Source organism: Nerophis lumbriciformis, linkage group LG02, assembly GCF_033978685.3.
Source record: "Nerophis lumbriciformis linkage group LG02, RoL_Nlum_v2.1, whole genome shotgun sequence".
Taxonomy (NCBI): domain Eukaryota; kingdom Metazoa; phylum Chordata; class Actinopteri; order Syngnathiformes; family Syngnathidae; genus Nerophis; species Nerophis lumbriciformis.
The window spans coordinates 27,204,421-27,212,286 of record NC_084549.2 but is presented as its reverse complement, the minus strand read 5'-3'; positions in this window follow the sequence as shown (position 1 = coordinate 27,212,286).

Below are 7,866 nucleotides of genomic sequence, written 5' to 3'. Positions count from 1 at the left end.
AATAATAATAATAATAATAATGGATTAGATTTATATAGCGCTTTTCTATCGAGCAGTTAACCCGGGAGGCAGCAGTCCGCGGCTCTTTAGCGCCGCCCTTGTGGCTCAGCTGGAGCTTTTTCAAAAATGGAAAAAGATGAGGGGAAAATATATTTGTTGTTTTAATAATGTTTCTGTAGGAGTACAAACATAACACAAACCTGCCTAATTTCTAATATGTTTGTGTTTATGCTTCACTGATGATAGTATTTGGCCAGCGCCGTTTTGTCCTGCTAATTGAACTCACCGTAGTTGGTTTACGTGTACAACTTTCTCCGACGCTGCCACAGAAAAAAGTAAGTACCAATGATTGTCACACACACGCTAGGTGTGGTGAAATTAACCTCTGCATTCGACCCATCCCTTTGTTCACCCCCTGGGAGGTGAGAGGAGCAGTGAGCAGCAGCAGTGGCTACGTTCGGGAATCATTTTGGTGATTTAACCCCCAATTCCAACCCTTAATGCTAAGTGGCACACAGGGAGGTAATGGGTCCCATTTTTGTAGTCTTTGGTATGACTCGGCCGGGGTTTGAACTCACGGCCTACTGATCTCAGGGCGGACACTCTAAAGACATGTTTTATGCCACTCCTTTTTTGTCTCATTTTGTCCACCAAACGTTTTTTGCTGTGCGTGAATGCACATTGGTGAGTGTGAGAGCCATATACTCTTTCTGTCTGTCAAGTTCATGACGTCACTAAGTGGTTGGCTTAAGGCCAGGTACAAGTTTACTTGGGGAGGGGCTTTGATCTTGCTCAGGTGTTGTTGAATGGAGGCGCAACAGTTTTTGACTGTGCCCGGCTACTTGTTTGCTCCCGTTTATTTTCTATTTTAATACAAAGCGAGTTTTATTTATGTGACTGTCTGACGGATGTTAATAAACATTTTTGTTAAACATGGACATAATTCTGTACATTGATTATTAGCTGGCTGCACACGTCTAAACTAGCTTAATTTATATTTGGCAACCAGGAGCAGTAACAGTTTAGGACTTTACCACTACAATAAGTCAAAAACTGCCTCACCGGAACGCGACTTGTTTTATTGGGAAGCAACAAGCTTCGAGGCTTGTTTGGAAGAGGAACGCATGGGCCGCTGGCAGCGTTTGTTTGGCGGCCGGCGGCGGAGTAAACGGATCGGCGATTCGGCAAAGAAATTTCTGCAATCCTCCGACGCCAAATCACTTACTCTTTATGAAAGGAAAACCTGTTATTCCACCAGGTCTGTTTACAAAGAAGGATCTGTATGCAAAGAGAAGATGGAGGCAGAGTCAATATATCGCTGACCTTTTTTGGAAAAGGTGGATTCATGAGTACTTACCGTTGCTACAAGAGCGACAAAAGTGGACAAAGGAAAAAATATGTTTCACACCTGGAGATATTGTTGCAGTAATGGATGCTTCAGCACCAAGAGGAAGTTGGATCCTTGGAAGAATACTGGAAACCTTTCCTGATAGGAAAGGCCTCGTACGCTCTGTTCGTCTGCAAACCAAAACAAGCATAAATAAAAGACCTGTAACGAAGATATGCCTTCTATGTGAAGGTATGGAGTAAAACAACTGCATTGTTGCAAAAAGGAACATAAAAAACTAAGAAAAAAGGTTTTGTTTTGGTATTATGGCTCTATGTTTATTTATTTTTTTAATTCAAGTGCCCTGTTCTTCACGCCAGTAGCAATTAGGGACTGGTGTGTGAGAGCCATATACTCTTTCTGTCTGTCAAGTTCATGACGTCACTAAGGGGTTGGCTCAAAGCCAAGTGCTACTTTACTTGGGGAGGGGCTTTGATCTTGCTCAGGTGTTGTTTTTGTGGAGGCGCAACAGTTTTTGACGGTGCCGGGCTATTTGTTAGCTCCCGTTCATTTTACGTTTTTTTGAAAAGTGAGTTTTATTTATGTGACTGTCTGACGGATGTTAATAAACATTTTTGTTAAACATGGACATAATTCTGGACAATTTCGTTGTTCTTTTAACCTGTTCACTGTAATAATGACAAATAAAACTCTATTCTATTCTATTCTATTCTATTATTAACAGTATCCACTCGGCATCAAACGCACCGGTCTCCCAGTTGGGGGGTCCCCACATCTACGGTCCCTTCTAAGGTTTCTCGTTGTTCCCATTGGGTTGAGTTTTTTCTTGCCCTAATCTGATTGGATGTCGTTGTGGCTTGGCCAGCCCCTTAAGACATTTGTGATTAAGGGCTATACAGATAAACTTTGATTGATTGATTGATTGATTATTAAAGTATTATTAAATTATTAAAAGTAGGCACAGATGACAGTTGAATGACACTTGAGTTTTTTGCCCAAATGAGTAACATTTTTCCCTGGGGCATGAAAACAAGAGTAAAAGTTGGTGTATTACCTTATTCTGATGACTTACATTGATTGGACTCAGACATACTCCACACACACATACCCCACCACCCATCCAACGTCCTTTACGTAAATCCCTTAGGGATGATGGACGGCTGGGAAGCGCCTGAATAGCTGCAGCCTGCCACCGTGGCCCCCACTCCCTCTCCTCTGTTGCTAGATATTTCGAGATGTATCTTGTCATATGTATATGTGCTTTGCTTTGGAGGTTTTTTCCCACTACAGACTGGGCCCCCTTACGAGCCCAGTCTATATTGTATTTTTTTTACTCATCCTTCCCCAGCGTTTAAAAAAAGTCCTCATCTCTTTCCAACACCACATGAAAGTGGTTGTTTTTAGTTTTTTTTGGTCCAGCTTGGATACTCGTTCTTATACCCTTTACAAGAAGGTCCACTATCTTTTAATGCCTGGCGATCTATTGACACACCCTTCCTAAATTGGTAGCTCAGGCCACACAACTATGGTGCGTTCATGGACGACCAAAATTAGTAAGACAAAACAACGCTCGCCAAATACTCTTATTAGTGAAGCATAAACACAAAGATACTAAACAGTGGGCTTGGTAACAATAGGAAGGTTTGTGTGTGTCCTCCTACAGAAACCATATTAAATTTTTACTCATTTTTTTCCATTTTCAGAGATTTTTTAAAAAGCTTCAGAGAGCCACTAAGGCGGCGCTAAAGGGTTGCTGACTTCTGGGTCAGGCAAACAAAACAGAGAACAGTGCAAACCTACAGCGGGACCGCTGTGTTGCCATATTTGGAAGGCAAACAAGGACCCATGCATAGGCAAATACAAATGAAGCAATAATAAGAGAGAATCCCAGTGCAACATTGAGCCACTGCCGTTTGGCCTTCATGACAGTACGCAGGTGTCTGCTCACAATTTCTTGTGTGGAATTAGTTTGTTCTAGGTCGTCTTCTCGACAAAGCTGTTTGGAAATGTGTATCCTTATTTTGTTTATGCATCCTGCAGGCTAAACAAAGCGAAGCTAATCCTTATTTATACAGTTGTAATTCATCTACTGTGCAACAAAAGTACAAATCCTCGTTTGTTTGGACTGTTCCATACGGCGTAGAGTAGATTGTTATTGTCCCTCTGGAAAAGCCTGATATAGCCAGAAAACCCCAGCCTTACAACTCAAACTAGTTATTTTTTGTTGTTGTTTTGAGCCACTGCTCCTCAAGCTTATGTGAATGGTAAACAACAAATGTAATCTGTATTATGAACAGTGTTGGGACTAACACGTTACAAAGTAACGCGTTACTGTAACGCCGTTACTATCGGCGGTAACTAGTAATCTAACGCGTTATTTTTTATATTCAGTAACTCCGTTACCGTTACTACATGATGCGTTACTGCGTTATTTTGCGTTATTTTTTATGTAGTATCGGCTAGAAACTGAGAAGATCTGAGTGTTGCAGCGCTGCTGAAGAGGCGACAAAAAAGAGGCGCGCCGCGCGCTGTCTGTGTGTACGTGTGTGTGTGTGTGTGAGTGTGTGTGTGTGGGAGGGGGCGTGTCTGTGTCTACTATCAAGACGTCATGGCGAACCCCGAAGCCGAGTTTCTTAAAATGGAGATATTTTCAGTACGTTTCTTTTATCGACCACAAAGAAAAGAACATTTTAGCTGAATGTAAGTTTCAAATATGCTGAAACAGCGACAAAAACAACATGCTTCGACGAAGCTAGTAAAGAGACACACACTCACCTCCACTTGCAACAGCGGCTGGATTTTAATGAGGCACTGCACACTGAAGGTACACACACTCTGTCAATTCTCTTATATACTCTTTCATTTTAAACTTTTAGAGTGTTTGATTATCACATCACTCTAAATGTTTAGACTATAAAGTTCACAAACCTAAAGAGGGATACTAGTGGGCCAGGCTAATATTTCCTTTTCTCTAAACTAAGTGGGGAAATGTGTAGAGTGTTCTGGGCTTCAGACATGATTTTATTTCAGAATTCCTTGAGAAAACGCCTGGTTAGGCTTTATGTATGTAGTGTGTGCCTTTCTTGTTTTACAGCTATGTTGTTATTATGCTGTTTGTTACTTATGTATGTTAAGTTGCAGCTATTTAAAATAGTTTTGTCAATTTGTTCTGGTCTGAAACAAATTGGCCCTTTAAAACATATCTTTGTCTTTGTGTGTTGTATGTAGAGCACATTGCTTAGCAGAGTTCAGTGATGCAAATGCATGTCAAGTTGATCAACAGATTGTATTATTCTCCAGTGCAATAACAGTACTAAAATGAAGGCTAAAAGGGCATTAAATGGGGCCTTAAAAAAATAAATAAGTAACTAAATAGTTACTTTTCACAGTAACGCATTACTTTTTGGTTTAAGTAACTGAGTTAGTAACTGAGTTACTTTTGAAATAAAGTAACTAGTAACTGTAACTAGTTACTGGTTTTCAGTAACTAACCCAACACTGATTATGAATAATAATAATTTCAATGAGTTATATTTGTACAGCGCTTTTCTACTCTCTACTTGAACTCAACGCATCTTGACATTATCTCCACATTCACCCACTGATGGGGGGGAGCTGCCATGCAAGGCCCTAACCACGACCCATCAGGAGCAAGGGTGAAGTCTCTTGCTCAAGGACAAGGACATGACTAGGATGGCAGAAGCTGGGGATCGAACCAGAAACCCTCAAGTTGCTGGCACGGCCACTCTACCAACCGAGCCACGTTAACTTATGTAATAATTTCACTTTTTCCAAATACTTCTTCTATTAACTGATATGTTTTGCTGGAAAAGGGACTAAAAAGTTTTCTAAAAATGTACATTTTATAATCACTATGGTTCTCAAATAGAGATGTCCAATAATATCGGCAGGCCGATATTATCGACTGATAAATGCGTTAAAATGTAATATCGGAAATTATCGGTATCGGTTTTTCTATTACCGGTATCGTTTTTGTTTTGTTTTGTTTTTATTAAATCAACATAAAAAACACAAGATACACTTACAATTAGTGCACCAACCCAAAAAAACTCCCTCCCCCAGTTACACTCATTCACACAAAAGGGTTGTTTCTTTCTGTTATTAATATTCTGGTTCCTACATTATATATCAATATATATCAATACAGTCTGCAAGGGATACAGTCCGTAAGCACACATGATTGTGCGTGCTGCTGGTAAACTAATAGTACTAACCTTTAACAGTTAATTTTACTAATTTTCATTAATTACTAGTTTCTGTGTAACTGTTTTTGTATTGTTTTACTTTCTTTTTTATTCAAGAAAATGTTTTTAATTTATTTTTCTTATTTTATTTTATGAATTTTTTTTTAAAGTACCTTATCTTCACCATACCTGGTTGTCCAAATGTGGCATAATATTGTGTTAATTCCACGACTGTATATATCGGTTGATATCGGTATCGGTTGATATCGGTATCGGTAATTAAAGAGTTGGACAATATCGGAATATCGGATATCGGCAAAAAGCCATTATCGGACATCCCTATTCTCAAACTTTCACCAAGTACCACCTCACAAAAAGGTGGCTCTCCAAATACCACCATGATGACCAACATTAAAATACAGTAGCGTAGTAGGCCCAAATCCATCCATCCATCCATTTTCTACCGCTTGTCCCGTTAGGGGTCGCGGGGGGTCGCTGGAGCCTATCACAGCTGCATTCGACCCTGGACAAGTCGCCACCTCATCACAGGGCCAACACAGATAGACAGACAACATTCACACTCACATCCACACACTAGGGCCAATTTAGTGTTGCCAATCAACCTATCCCCAGGTGCATGTCTTTTGAGGTGGGAGGAAGCCGTAGTACCCGGAGGGAACCCACGCAGTCACGGGGAGAACATGCAAACTCCACACAGAAAGATCCCGAGCCCGGGATTAAACCCAAGACAACTCAGGACCTTCGTATTGTGAGGCACATGCACTAACGCCCAAATATTCAATAAAAACAAGGCAGTTTTATTTAACAATAATTTTTTATATTTTTGGACACTCTAAACTACACACAGTTTGAACAGTAACACCGTGTAAGAAAACACTGAACTTTTTTTAGTCAAGTAATTATTTGGCTAATGTCCCTTCTTTGCTTGCAGTTATTTTTTGCTTGACTAAACATGCATTTCCAACAGCATAACATCTACTTAATACAATTAATATAAAGTTATCAGGTGTATTTATTTATTTTTGGAAATGGGAATGATCAAAAAGGCACCCTTGCAGCGATATTGTTAACTGACTCACCAAACTCACCAAGTAACAATCCACGGCGCACTGGGGTCTCTAGCGGCAGTGAGTCCGTAGTGCAGCATATACGTGTGTCACGTGGACCTTCTTGTTGCTGTGTGTACGCACACTTGTGTGTCTGCATTGCCAGATGCCTAATTATCGTATTCGTACAATAATTTCACCTTCAAATTCAAACATTACCATTGTTGTGTATTGAGCTTCATGTTTTGTCTGCACTGTGTTACACCCAGTGACCACCAGGGGGAGTGCCAGGTGGGTTTATATATATTGGGTTGGACTTCCGTTCTGTGTGTGCAAATAAAGCTGTCTAAAGTTTACACCAGCTCCCGACTCGACTCTCGTGATCACATTGCTAAGGTGAACAATGAGTATGACTGTAAGTGTTACCGACTAACAGTCAGTATATAATAATTGGTGACGAGCACGGATGCGCCTGCCGACTGTTTAAGAGGGCGAGGGGCGGTATATGTAATGTAGGACATACTTGCCAACCTTGAGACCTCCGATTTCGGGAGGTGGGGGGTGGGGGCGTGGTCGGGGGTGGGGTGGGCGTGGTTGGGGGCGTGGTTAAGAGGGGAGGAGTATATTGACAGCTAGAATTCACCAAGTCAAGTATTTCATACATATATATATATATATATATATATATATATATAAAAATAAATGATAAATGGGTTGTACTTGTATAGCGCTTTTCTACCTTCAAGGTACTCAAAGCGCTTTGACACTACTTCCACATTTACCCATTCACACACACATTCACACACTGATGGAGGGAGCTGCCATGCAAGGCGCTAACCAGCACCCATCAGGAGCAAGGGTGAAGTGTCTTGCTCAGGACACAACGGACATGACGAGGTTGGTACTAGGTGGGGATTGAACCAGGGACCCTAGGGTCGCGCACGGCCATTCTTCCACTGCACCACATATATATATATAGATATCTACATCCTGAAAATATGCAAACAAAACTGTGTTTGGATAATTGATACTTCAAACTTGCATAAATAAATATTAAGCAATATAACATAACTTGGCTTCTGAGAGTTTCAAAATGTAATGAATAAAATGCTAAAGTTATTGATAAACAAACAATTATTTTAATAATTAATTATGGTCATTTTAAATGAATTATTATGATAATTTAAAATCAATTATTTCAAATATGTTTATTTTAATGTATAATTCTATGGCTGGATGTAATAAG